The 14,206-nt window shown below is 44.6% G+C and overlaps 1 protein-coding gene across 1 annotated transcript in view; it reads right to left on the minus strand.

Annotated features, from left to right (window-relative positions):
* Window positions 1-14,206, minus strand: part of LOC112556882 (low-density lipoprotein receptor-related protein 4-like) — a 454,098-nt gene that overhangs the window by 222,511 nt on the left and 217,381 nt on the right. The window lies entirely within an intron of this gene.

Here is a 14,206-nt window from a genome sequence, read left to right on the forward strand (position 1 = left end):
TTTGACTTGGAGTACCGTCATTTTGTTCTGACGTCACATTATTTTACGTCATTTTATGTCATATGTGAAATGCCTTCCCCGGTGTCTGGGGTGTCCATGTAGAGGTCGCACCTTTGACTTTCCGGCAGCAGTGTCCCTGGGACAGACGGGAGCACTGGTCCTCACATGGCACTCAACTCTCACAGCTGGCTCCAGGTCCTTAACCTAGCCACACCCCGGCAACCGCTTCTGCTGGCGGGACAAACGCTGTGAGGGGCTGACGTGTTCTTATGCACGTCAATAAAATACTTGGAGAGGAGATGGGCGCCACCAAGTTCGCCAAAGCCCACTGAAAGGACTTATGGTAGCAAAACAGACAAGAAGCAACATGCCGGATCGGTCGAGGCCCGGATCACCAACGACCGCGCACCCCTCTGGTGGTCTCCAGGGAGGGGGCGACAAGTGTGCTACTGGAACCAAGTCTACACCCAAGTCTACAATCAAGCTGCCTACACAAGGGACTACTATCGGAACATGGAATGTTCGCACACTCTTTCAATGCGGCAAAGTGAAAGAACTCACACACGAGTTACAGCGTTACCGCTGGGACATAGTGGGACTTGCGGAAGTCCGATGGACTGGTTTCGGGGAGTCAACTACAGATGAAGGCCACAAGCTCTGGTTCAGCGGAGACGAAACCAAGCATGAACGTGGTGTCGCTTTCATTGTCAGGAAGGAGGTGGCTGGAACTGTCATCAGCTGCACCCCAGTCTCTAGCAGACTTATCTCCATCCGAATCTCTGCTCGACCGCACAACATCACCATTATACAAGTGTACGCCAACATCAGAACACGAAGATGAAGAGGTTGAGGAATTCTACGAGGAGCTGGACAACATCATCAAGAAAACTCCGAAGAAAGACATCTTGCTTGTCCTTGGCGACTGGAATGCTACGATCGGCCCTGACGCTTACCAACAATGGGCAGGAACAGTCGGCAAGTTTGGCCTGGGCAACACCAACGCAAGAGGCCTACGGCTACTAGAATTCGCTCAGAGTCACCGTCTCACCATTGCCAATACCCTCCACCCGCACAAGAAGTCAAGAACTGTAACGTGGCATTCGCCGGGAGGTCTGGTCCATAACCAGATTGACTTCATCTTGCTGCCTCAGCGTTTCAAATCAAGCATCAACAAAGCACAAACGAGGTCCTTTCCTGGCGCTGACATAGGCAGCGACCACAACCTCGTCCTCACTAGCCTCAAGTTGAAACTGAAGTTGAGACGTGACAACAATAAGAGCCCTCGCATCCGTTTCAACCTTGAGAAGCTCAAAGATCCGGACACAGAGAAGATCTTCCAGGCCCAGGTGGGGGGCAAATTTGCAGCCCTGACTACTTTAGACTGCGACATAGACACCCTTGCTGGAAGTATCAAAGAAGTGCTACTCTCTACTGCAGACGAAGTGCTGGGGAAGCAGAGGAAGCGCAAACAACCCTGGGTAACAGACGACATCCTTGATCTTTGCGACGTAAGGAGAGCCTTGAAGAAAGAGAGAGGTCGAGACCCGACGACAGCAGACAAGTACAGACTTGTCAACCAGCAGATCAGAACAAGGATGAAGGAGGCAAAAGAAGATTGGATCGAAGACCAGTGTTGCAGCGTGGAAATAGGCATGGCAAGCGGAGACAGCAAGAAGGCATATGAAACATTGAAGGCCCTCACCAAGACTCAGCAGCGACCAGCCACAGTCATCGAAGACAGCACCGGACAGCTCCTTACTGAGAAAGCTGCTGTACTGAGCCGTTGGACTGAATACTGCCAAGACTTGTACAACTACAAGATCGAACCAGACACCAGCATTCTCCAGCATCACCAGACTGGGACAAGAGAGACTGAAGACCTGCCAGTCCTCACTGATGAGGTGAGAGAAGCTATGCACAGTCTGAAGGGAGGAAAGTCACCTGGTGTGGACAACGTACCCGCTGAGCTGCTGAAGCATGGAGGAGACGCAACAACCAAGGCCTTCACCACACTGTGTCAAAAGATATGGGAAGAGAAGAAATGGCCAGAAGAATGGGCTCAGTCTATCATCATCCCACTCCCTAAGAAAGGGAACCTGAAGCAGTGCCAGAACTACAGAACCATCAGTCTGATAAGTCACCCAAGCAAAGTCATGCTCAGAATCATCCTCAACCGCTTAAACCTATTGCAGAGGAACTGCTGGCAGAAGAACAGGCTGGCTTCAGGGCTGGAAGAAGCACGGTAGAACAGATCTTTAACTGCGTGTTATGATAGAAAAACACCTGGAGCATCATCGTGAACTATACCATAACTTCATCGATTTCAAAAAAGCTTTTGATCGTGTCTGGCACGATGGACTCTGGCAGGTCATGAGATCATTCAACATAGAGGAGGGACTGATCCAGATGGTAGCAGCACTCTACAAGAACGCCTCCAGCGCGGTGCTTCTCAACAACCAGCTAGGCGAGTTCTTCGCGATGACGATCGGGGTCCGTCAAGGGTGCCTACTCTCTCCATCCTTTTTAACATCTTCCTTGAAAAAATCATGCAAGAAACCCTCCACAACCACCTTACTCAATCTCCATTGGTGGCAGACCCCTGTGCAACCTACGCTTTGCAGATGACATTGACCTCATGGCAGGCAGTAACAACGAACTTCAGGATTTGACGGACAGACTCTCCAGGCGAGCGGGGGCCTATGGCATGGAAATAAGCTCAGAAAAAAGCAAAGTAATGATTATTTCCACCACCGACAACAGCAGCAACATCGTCATGAACGGCCAGAAACTGGAGGAGGTCAACAGCTTCAAGTACTTGGGTGCCACCCTGACTAGAGATGGTTGCTGTACAGCAGAGATCCGTATCAGGATTGGTATGGCAACATCCGCAATGTCCAGGCTGGAGAGGATCTGGCGAAGCAACTCAATCAGCTTCAGTACCAAGCACAGGCTGTACAAGTCCCTCGTAGTGTCAATCCTTCTCTACGGCTGCGAGACTTGGACGCTGCTTGCCGCAACGGAGAAGAAACTCCAGGCCTTTGAGAACAAGTGCCTGAGAAAGCTGCTCCGCATCTCGTACCGCGAACACAAGACCAACGCATACGTACGGAGCACCGTAACCTCCCTCGTGGGCCCACATGAGCCCCTTCTGGCAACAGTGAAGCGGCGCAAGCTCGCCTGGTTCGGTCACGTCACCCGCCACAACACCCTGTCCAAGACGATCCTACAAGGAACCCTCGAAGGGAGCCGTCGTCGTGGTCGTCCGAGGAAAAGCTGGGTCACCAACATCAAAGAATGGACCGAACGTGAGATGCCAGACCTGCTCTCATCTGCTCAAGACAGGACCGGGTGGAAAATTCTGTCTGTTGCTGCTGCCAGACGGTCCCCCCTACGCCCGGACCGGGCATGGGATTGACCTGACCTGACCTGACCTGAGAGTCTATTTTCTTTGAGTTCTACACGTTTCTAGTCTATAGACTTAGTTGGCGGTTGGAGTGCGAATGAGTTGACCTTTATATGTTAATGACTATGCTCACGATTTTTGGAGTGTAAGACTTGTGTCCTGTTAGGATGGCTTTTGTGTTGGCCGGGTCGCGGCGCATGTGGCGCGCACCCGGTTCTTACTAAATGGATTTGTGTTTTAGGACCGGCGTTTAATGGTCACATGTATGTACACTTGTGCTAGAAGATGTTATTAGACACTGAACAGTGTTTAGAGTGCCGCCTGTTGATTGAATGAATTGTTTTTCTCTGCAGGCTTTTTTTGTATATTCTCTACGTGTTTCTTCATATTCTTCATGTTGGATTTGCTCTTCGTCCATGTCGTCGTTTCTGCACGTTGCCTTTCGTGCTAATGTCCGCCATTGTGTCGACCCTGCGCCTTCATCGCCTCGTCGGCGCGTGAGCAGGACCCTGCTGCGCGAGTGTGCGGCCTGGCGATCGAGGGAGTACCTAGGGTGGAGGCCGGCGAGCAGGGACTCACGTGACCAAGGTCTACCCGGACGGGAGAACCGAGGGGGGGGGACAGCTGGTCCAGAGGGAGAGAGGGGGGGTCACCGCTGTAGCGGCACGCGGGCCAGAGAGGGCGGGCTGCCGCCAGCGAGCACCTTGAGCGGACATTCGACTTGCCACCCAGCAGTGCGTGCGGGTGGTTTGTCTTCCCTTGTTGTTTTGTTTGTTTGTTTTTTTTTCTTCTTTGCCTACTGTAACATGCCTGTGCACAGGGCAACTCTTTTATTGTGAATTGTGTTGATGCTAGTTTTTCTTATTAGTGTTATTTTATGTTTAGTTAATAAACCTGTCTCTTTTGTAAACTTTGTCTTTGTCATCGTTGTTGTGGTCTGCGCTCAGCCTGTGGTTCGAATGGTATGTCAGCAAGCCGTCTCCGGCCGAGCGGAGGGGGTTTCGCGTTCGTCTCCGGCTGTGCGAGCGGACTTCGGGCGTGCATCTTCCGGCGGCCAGGGGGTGGTAACGCGACAATGTTCAAACAGGGCTTCTGCTAAGGCTAAATTCTTTGGGGTCCCAGGGACCCCTTCTTCAGATTTTTAAGGGGTCCCTGTTCTTCGCCCAAATTTGAATGGGACCCCATTGACGAAAATTGAAGGGGTCCTCCGAACTTTTAATGCGTACTGTACGCAATTTTTTGCGTAAGCAGAAGCCCTGTTCAAACATATTACAAGATCGTTTGGAAAAAACAAAAAAACGAATTCCGTATTTTCTAGTCAAAAGATTATTAAGAGGGTTAGGTAACTTTGTTTATATTATTGGAAACTTGTAAAAGCTTCATGGGAATGTTTTCGCAGTAAAGGGAAATATTTAAAGGTAAAACATAAAACACAGACACGCTAACTAGGTTATGGCACGTGGCAGGAAAATTCCAAATATCTAACCTTTTTTTTAGAAGTCAAACTCAACAGCCGTTTGGAGGACGGGTAAGGTTTTCTAGCCTCACACTCAACAGCCCTGTGTACTATCCATCCCACTATGAATCTTTCCAAGGAAGGACAAACGTTTGTAGCAATACCAACTTTGCTGCACCAGTTAGCTCAGGCACAAAACTCAATTATTTTCTTCATTTGCGCGTACAAGCACACACACACACATATACACTGATGAAGTGTTGCATTTTTATAAACACCTTTACAACAATTTCCTTTTGTTCTATACATTCTTCCACTACTAGTAAAATGAGTTAAGAAATCGGTAACAAAATTCAGTATTTAACTGTCTTAATACAAGTCATAATTAAAGTGTATCCGTTTGCAGTTGTGTGCGGACTTGACCGACCTGCCTGACCTACTGTGTACTTCATTATCTCTTCATTGCTTCAGTTCGTGTTTTTGTCTTGTTTCTCCGTGTTACTATTCTTCGCCACGAAATAACCTACACACCGGTACCTTCGTCTATTAACCTCGACCCTACATCACCGATATTTTCTCGTATCTCTGTGAACCTTGTAATCTGCCTTCATGTTGGACTCATGCATTGTCACCTGACTGTCATGGTACGGACGGTCCGACCAACGCACTCACAGCCGAAAATTGCACGTTCTGTCTACAATAAAACAAAACGATTGTCTGAGGCTGTCAACGCATGTCATGTTCCTTTGCCATGGTTACAGGACTTCACAATACAGCAGCGCAGTAACACATTGTAACATAGACACCTTGGCATTGGCTTCTGACATAAACGTAAACCCCAAATATCCAAAAGCTTTTGACTCTTAAGTTACTAAAAAACTATTCTCGAATACATTCTAACTGTTACATCACATAAATCAATCTTCAAGTTCGGGTCCTGAGTATAAATCTTATCCGTACTCACACTCACACAGTCACACACTCTTTAAGCAGGCTCGTGGTCAAAACATCAGTTTTTGATTACGATACTTTCATTTTTAAACTACCTGACAGTTGTTGTCCTTTCCCTGGAAATGAAACTTAATTCCAACTAACACCAATGTTGATTTGTGTGCTGGATCACAAGGCGAACAGAGAATAAAGTGCTAGGAGAATATTCATCCGCGTCTGTAGGCTTCAATTAGACAAGCCCAAAGATAAACAAATGTTGATAAAGTCAAACTTTTCCCCACACCTAGATGTGACAATCAGGCCCCACACTCACATCATTCACTCTCTAAGCGCCACCATCTTATATATAAAGAGATTAATTAATGTAGAACCTTTATTAATTTTCTGGAATCTTCGTTGTGTGCAAGTTACAAAAAATGTAATATCCACAAAACTAGCTGATTTGAAAAAGTAAAGTCAGATATTACCTTCAATACTAAAAAGCAAGGTTGGATTGTAAAAGAACTAACACCAACCAAAAGAAGTCGTGCGTTCGACTTCAGTTTTTCCAGATATTTACATAATGTATTTAAGATGAACAACTTGACATACTTGTAAATCCCAGTGGGTATAATTCGTTCTCCAACGATGTCATGATTTTTTACCCATTTTCCATGATTTTTTTGTTATTCAAGGGAGGTAAGTGGTTCTCACAGAAATCATTAGCTTGATTGGAATTAGCTTCCTTGGGAAGTGTAACAATGTTGGAAAGTTTGCAGAAGGCTGAACTATGATCGAAAGAGAGTTGATGGAGGTGTTCCAACAATTCACTCCACTAAGCAAAGCAGCAGTGGAAGGCTGGTCAAGAGAATCGAAAGTGAGTAGCCCTATAGCGTAGCTTTATCGTCTCTTTGTACTTATTTCCGCCTCTGTTCCATTTCTTTTCTTTTTTTTTTTTCCTGTTTGTGTTTTGTCAAGTCGTCTCAAAAAAAAAAAAAAAAAAAAAAAAACAAAGGTCGTTTTGGCTATCTAGTCCACCATTAAATCCTTCAAGGAACTAACCTTTGTTACTTGCAAAATATGTGTAATATATTAACACATTCAAGTGTAAGGTAAACATGAGTCAACTCATCAGCACTACCACACGAATCATAAAAACATTCAACAAGATTCAAGTAGTACTGCAAACAAACAGTTCTACCATCAGTCCAATATTCATCAGCTAAACAAGCTCCAGACGCCTCCAATATGACCTAGACAAAGGTCTAGACACGGGCTGGAATGTTAAGAAGCTACAACAGATGGCACAGGTCTGGCCCTATAGGCAGATGGGATAGTGCGATAAGTACAACTCTCAGGGCAACATGATGATTTGAAGGACAAGTATCTTCTTTCTGGTTATAAAATGCTTTCCAGGCCAAGCATAATAATCATAATGATGATGATGATGATTGGTGATGGATGATGGATGATGATTGATCTAACATGATGATCGATGATGATTGATCGATGATGATGATGATGATGATGATGATGATGATGATGATGATGATGACTACTTACCACAGGATGTGACTTCTTAGACTTGCTTAGAGAATCTTTTCCTTTTATTTTCGCCGACAGTATAATGTAACTAAAGCTTTCACCTCAAATTCTACTCTGTGTTTAAAACTTTCTGAAAAAGAAACTCAAAACAAAAAGAAACGCGAATGAATTTCCTTCACCCAAGAGCTTCGTCGTGAAGACGCCCAAACGTGGTGCGCTGTGAACATTTGTACAAAGACATCACTTCCTTGTCTGACGAGGACGATCAGACGATCTATTGGTTGAACACATTTCCTATTCTGACGTCACGGCCAGCTCGCAGACATTTGATTGGTTGAACATACCACGACGTGAGTGCAAGAGTGAGCGTTACCAACACGAATATTTTCCCTAAGTACACAGGGAAGAAACAACCGCAGCGGTAAACATTATTCATCAGATAATTGTGTAGGGGCAAAGTATTTGGCCATCCAGTTAACAGGTTCTGATAATGTGTAGTTCAGTAACTAACATTAATGTGTATCAGATGTGTTATCCATCTCACGACTACACACAATATCTGATACATAGGTTTCCTGATTTTTTTCAGAGGAGACCTACAGCCTTTTTTTGTTCTTGCGATCGAAATAGGCATAGTCCCACATCAACTTTTAGTAGAAATCGTTAACTTTGTTCTTTGTTGTGTTAGAAAAAAATGAAATACACTTAAGCGTCATAATAGTAAACACTCCACAGTCTTTGTTGACAATGCCTCCCCCCCCCCTCCGTATACACGAAGCTATGTTTTCAGAATGTTCTCTCCTTGAAGCTAGATTGGGAGTTCCTGCTTGTTGTTGATTCTCATCACTTCGGTCTTCTTTCTATTAACCTTTTAGCCAGTCTTCTCCACTTCCTCTGCTAGCTTGTTCACTTTGGTCTGTGTATGCTGCATCCTATGAGACAGGAGACAAGTGTCATCTGCAAAGTCCAGATCCTCTAGCTGTTTGGTGAAGGTCCACAAGACACAACTGTTGTTGTCTTGGGTCGTCTTGCGTGTAATCTAGCCTATGATCATGAGGAAGATTGTCGGTGACAATATTCAACCGTCTTACGCCAGTCTTCATTACAGAGATGTTAGTGAGCTTGCAGTTGTTGATAACTTGGAAGAACGAGTACAACCTCTGGATAATGTTTGTGAGGTTAGGCGAAACGCGGTAGTGGATCATCAAGCTCTAGATGACGTCCTCGTCTACACTGTCAAAGGCCTTTTTGAGGTCCACATAACCTATACAAAGGGAAGATTGCCACTCAATAGACTACTCAATGTTGGAGAGGAACAGTGGAAAGAGAGACGAAAGGAAAGGGCTGGGGCATGGGGGTGACCTAGAGCGGGTTTCAGCTGATCGACATAGGTTGCGGACTCTGGTTGAGGCCTTGTGTGCAACCTGATGCATGAAGAGGATTAGATCAGTGGTTCTTAACCGGGGTTCGATCGAACCCTAGGGGTTCGGTGAGTCGGTCTCAGGGGTTCGGTGGAGCCTCCGCCACGGAGGTCAAGACACACCCGCAATTCGTGATGACACTAAAGAAGGGTTCGGTGAATGTGTATATGAAACTTGTGGGTTCGGTACCTCAAACAAGGTTAAGAACCACTGGATAAGATAGATAGACAGACTGCTCAATGATGATAAAAAGGTGACGACATGTTCAGCGAATGACCTATTGTGGCTAAACCCTGTTTGCTTTTGTTTCAGTCTCTTGTCTAGTGCTTTTCTTTAATCTCTCTAGTATTATCCTGGTCAGATATTTGCTAGAAATGGACAGCAGCATTATCCCCGTCAATTGTTGCACTGGAAGAGGTCTCCTTTTTTTGGTAACTTGACCAGTTTGCTTATCTTCCAATCTGTTGGTGCTAGCTTTTATTCTCAGATGTTGTGAAGGTGTTATAAACGTTTTGCTATTGTTTTTAGGTCTGCCTGCTACTTTGCCACGTCAAAAGATGAGTCGTCAAGCTGGTTTTCCTAAACGACGAGTGTCGCGTGTCGCTTTCTCCCTCGGTGGTCAAGGGGTGGGGATCAGGAAAGGGTGCCCGGGGCTTGGTGTGGCCAGCCGTCTAGTCCAGGTCAGGAGAAATGAAGTAATCATGAGGTAAAAGACTCACCTCGGAGGCAAATCGTAAGCCACGGGGCGTACTTGATAGAGTCTGTGGATACTGGCCTTGACGTAAGACATGGGGGTGGGGGCCCCATTGCGATGGAAGAGTGGAAGCCCTAGGGTTAGACCGAGACTATATTTTGAGGGCCTGGGGTCGTATCAGCAATGATAGAAAAGAGCTGCTGTGCCGGGAGACGTTAGTGTACCCAGCCCTCGACTGTGTGCTTTCCCTAAGTTGTGGACATGTCCTGGCAGCAGTTCCACTTTCTTTGGCGTTTTCTGCGTGTGGCAGAATCAACGCATCACGAGCCGAATCAGACGGTAGCCTGGGGGACATTAATGCCGAAGTGTGGACAGAGTGCCGTAAGTCATCTAATTGAGGACGGAGTGCTGTCGACCATCAGAGAGTGACCAAACCCGTGTGGAATTGTCGGTGGACTGTCGACCAGGTTCCGAAAATCAAGTCGTGGGGAGGACGGACTGTGTAATCACCAAGGCTGCATGGCAATAGGCGAGGAAGTGACGCAGTCACTGAACGTGGTGACGTCAGCATCACGTTGCCTCAGGCAACGGCCTGGGAGGCGGATAAGCTTTGTTCTTATAGTGAACACTCAGTGTCGCGTCCGACCACATGGACACAAGAAGTTTTTTGGGGGGAGTATCTAAATATTTGTGTGTGTTATGTAATGTTTTCTTATCAGTGGAGGGACTCCCCTCCGCTTTCTTTGATTATCCTGAATTCTGCTCTGTATTCACAGATGGCTCCAAAATCCCAAGTGGGGGCCCAGTCGCTGCGGCAGCAGTTCCGTCCTGCCAACCACACCGGGCTGTTTCAGTCCGACTGGCAGAAGAATGTTCTATTTTCACAGCGGAACTTCATGCCATCTTGCTTGCCTTGCGGCATGCTCACCGATCCTCGGAGCTCAACTTTTTCATTATTTCAGACTCTCTTTCTGCACTTCAAGCCCTTATTTCAAATGTTTCTGACCACCCCCTTGTGGTTCAGATTGATAAAATTCATGCAGCACTCTTTCAGCAAAATAAGGACATTGTTTGTTTGTTTTGTTTTGTTTTTTTTGTTGTTTTTTTTTTTTTTTTTTTTGGGGGGGGGGGCTCCTGGCCATGGCTGGTATCCCAGGCAATGTTCGAGCAGACCAGGCTGCCAAGGCTGCATGTCAGTCGCCTGGTAAACTTCAATCACTTGCTTCATCAGGCTGCAAATCTTTATTTTCGGCCTACATTCAGTCCTTATGGCAATGCCACTGGGACACTCTGGGCCAAAACAAGTTATATGCCACCCTTCCCTTCCTTTCCGACAGCCTACCTTCTTGCCGTCCAACGAGACGGGAGGAGAATCTTACGAGGTAAACCACCACCTGTTTGTCCCTGGTGTAAGGAAAATGTTAATGTTCTACACTTTTTGATTATCTGTCCAAAGCTTCAGACTATTCGTTGTCAATTTTTTATAGAAACATCTTTATTTTTCTTATTTAGGTCCGTCCCATGGGCGGCAATCTTTTCCTTTTTGAAGAAAATAGGGCTCTACCATCAAATTTAACATTTTTAATATCCTGAAAGTTCTGTTTTGTTTTTGGTGTGATAGTAACCTTTTTGGGCTTCAACACCCCTTTTAATGCTTTCCCACCCTTTTTTACATGTTGGTTACTTATTATGTTAGCCTTTAAAAATGTATCATGTTTACAAGAATTAGGAAGTTTATATTCCACAACCTTTAAAGTTGCAAATACTTTTTTCCGTGATATAGCCATAGTTGCTAGAACGGCATAAAACACAAACAAACAAACAAACAAACAAACAAACAAACAAACAAACAAACAAACAAAAAACCAAACAAACCGCTTTCTCTGTGTTGTATTTTGACGTAATTTGATGTAATGATTGTCCCTTCGTGTGCGTGTTTTGTGTCCACTAAGGAGTGATTGACTTCGTTGCTCGCGCCGAGGGCGTGGAAGTCTGTGTGATTGCGAGTGTGTCTGTGAGAGAACAAGTCCCGCGACGCCCGACTGCGCGACAACCAGCACGCGTCATAAGCTCTTCTAGAGAGGACTCTTCCTGACCAGGCCCTTGTTCTGGTTCTGTTGCGATTTCTGTAATAGATTATTTTCTAATGAGTGGGTTGTTAGCCCAAAGCAAAACCCCAAACCTGGAGGGCCAGGGTGCAACATTTTAGTCTGGCCTCTCCCCTGACAGACCTGTTGGGCCTGGTTACACCTGCCAGCCAGTGCTAGGAGCACAAGGCACCCGCCGACATCGCTCTGTCAGTCGACAAGGTGTGCAAGTCACCACACCACTACAAGGTGAGGTGCACCAACTGGTGGTGGTAGAAATACAGAGTGATGGCATATACAGATCTTTGTGTGTCCCCCGCACTCGAGAGAAAAAAAATATCATAATAAAGTAAAGTCATACTTAAATCATAATAAAGCACGGAGAATAATAAGAACACACACAAAACATAATCTGGAAACTTTATGTCAAGAGAATAAAAATTTGGGATGATAAAACATCAGAGAGGATACACGCAAAGATTTAATAGGATTTTAACATCCGTAGGACAGGGAGGAGCTTCAGTGAATAGTTAGAAACCTTCAAATGTGTTTTTCACTGATAAGTTATCAGCAGTCGCATCACCAAAGACTGACTTCCTACTTTTCCCATCTAATCCTCTCTCGTTTTCTGTCTCTCGTTCACTTCTCATACTTTCTAAGTTCACTTGCTTTTGCACACAACTCAGTCTGTGTGTGTGTGTGTGAGGTCGGTGGGAACACTACAGGCAGGAAAGACAGATTTGCTGCAGATTTTAGCGGCACATGTCCACAAAGAAAACATTTTTTTTTACTTGTCAGATCATGTATTTCCGCCTTTTACATTGACTTCCATTAAACATTACATGTGAGGATAGACTTGTAAATATATTGAACCGTGTTATGAGATACACTTTGTTGTAGTAACTGCACTGGCAGTAAACTGTGGAGGTCAAAAATCTTTCATACAAAACAATAAAATGCTTTTTGGTGTATATTTTTTTTTTATCAGGAAAATTTCTGGATATTTTATGCCCGCATATTCTTTTGTAATACTAAAGGTGGAAAGCTGTTCCCTCAGTACAGTCTATCCTGTGTCCATCTGGTTTCTCAGAAAACGTTTTCGTTGCAATCAGACGACTGTGGAATAGGGACTGGGGCGACTTTGCCGCAAGAATAGGACGGAGAACTCTTACCAGTCACATGTTTGTGCAGAAATTTAGTGGAAAAAAAAAGAAAAGAAGCTAGGACACTGATGAACTGGAATGATTTTCCATTGTCTGCTGTCTACTCAAATTACCTTTCCGGAACTTTCTATACACGACAAAAGATCTCATACTTCGGTTGTTTATAAAGTCTACCAGTTGAAGAAACATGAGAGTCGTGATAAGAGCATTAGCCAAATATCCGTTCCAAGCTGAATCCTCTGAGAGCCCGAGGGTACATAAGAAGCTGGCAGTTGTAGTATCCCTCACTTACATCACCAAGTCTCAAAGATAAGAAAGACAAACTACTTTGAAAAAGTCACTGTCCCAAAAGCTGTATCAAAATGTTCATGGTTTGTTCCTGTTTTTCAAATTGTGAAAGAAAGTGTTTTGCTCTTGTATAATTTCATCTTTTCTATAGTAGATTCTACTCAAGGGTGCAAATAAGGAGGAATAGTCAAACTAAGGGATAAAGAATGCGCTAGAGCAAGTGAGTATTGTCTCCCCCAAGTGACGTAACAGTTGTACTGTCAGACACTCGAGTTCCTCTCGTCAAACAATCACAGATTGCCGCGGTCTCCGAATAAAGCTTTGTTGCCTCCTGTAGTGGCGGTAAAGATCATACCTTTTTGATTATTAATGTGTATATTAATATAGGTAAGATGTGTTTTTGTATAATTTTGATGTTGCATTACGAATATTTATGTAAATTTATTTATGTAAATTAATACCAAACTAAAAAGTTAATCAGACGAATGCAATGTAAAACAGAAGTTAGCAGAAATAATTTACTGACAGACCCTTTTAATAACAAAACTACTTTACTATTCATTTAGGCTTTGTGTACAAGTTCAGAGTCTTAATTAAACATGACATAGAAGTGCATATACAAAAGTTAGGAAACAAATAGTAGTAGAAGAATCTCTGAGTCGTCTGTCTGGAATAAATGAATCAATTTTGATAATGTTTTATCCAAAGCCGTTTCTTGCGATCTCACATGTTTTTTCCACAACATTATTGTGTCATGTAACTGACCTCAATGTGATCAATTAAAATTGCATTTTATAAATTTTTAACCAAGTGCGAAATGTCGTTGCACAAAATATATGGAGGATATCTGAGAGGACGAAATAGACTGTAAGTGTAAGGTAAGTAAGAGCATTAAGAAAAAGTAATAAAATCCAGAAATTATTCGAAAAGCTTATGACCTTGTGCTTGCAGTCAGAGGGACTCGGGTGAACACAGTAGATAACAAGATTCTTCACAATAGTCCTTGTTGAGCGGCGGAGAGCATGTCCACGTGTAAGATTTGTTCACTCCAACCTGCTTTTCATTCCTGAACTCTAACACTGTGTATAATCAGCCTGCTGAGGACAGAGCGGCTTGTATCCGTGCCGACAATTCTCTGTCTTTGATAAAACTCTGTGATGACCTGTGTGTACCGACTTTGTACCCGGAATCATCTAACTGCTCGTATCGGATTGCCTGA

This window comes from Pomacea canaliculata, linkage group LG2, assembly GCF_003073045.1.
Source record: "Pomacea canaliculata isolate SZHN2017 linkage group LG2, ASM307304v1, whole genome shotgun sequence".
NCBI classification, from domain to species: Eukaryota; Metazoa; Mollusca; class Gastropoda; order Architaenioglossa; family Ampullariidae; genus Pomacea; species Pomacea canaliculata.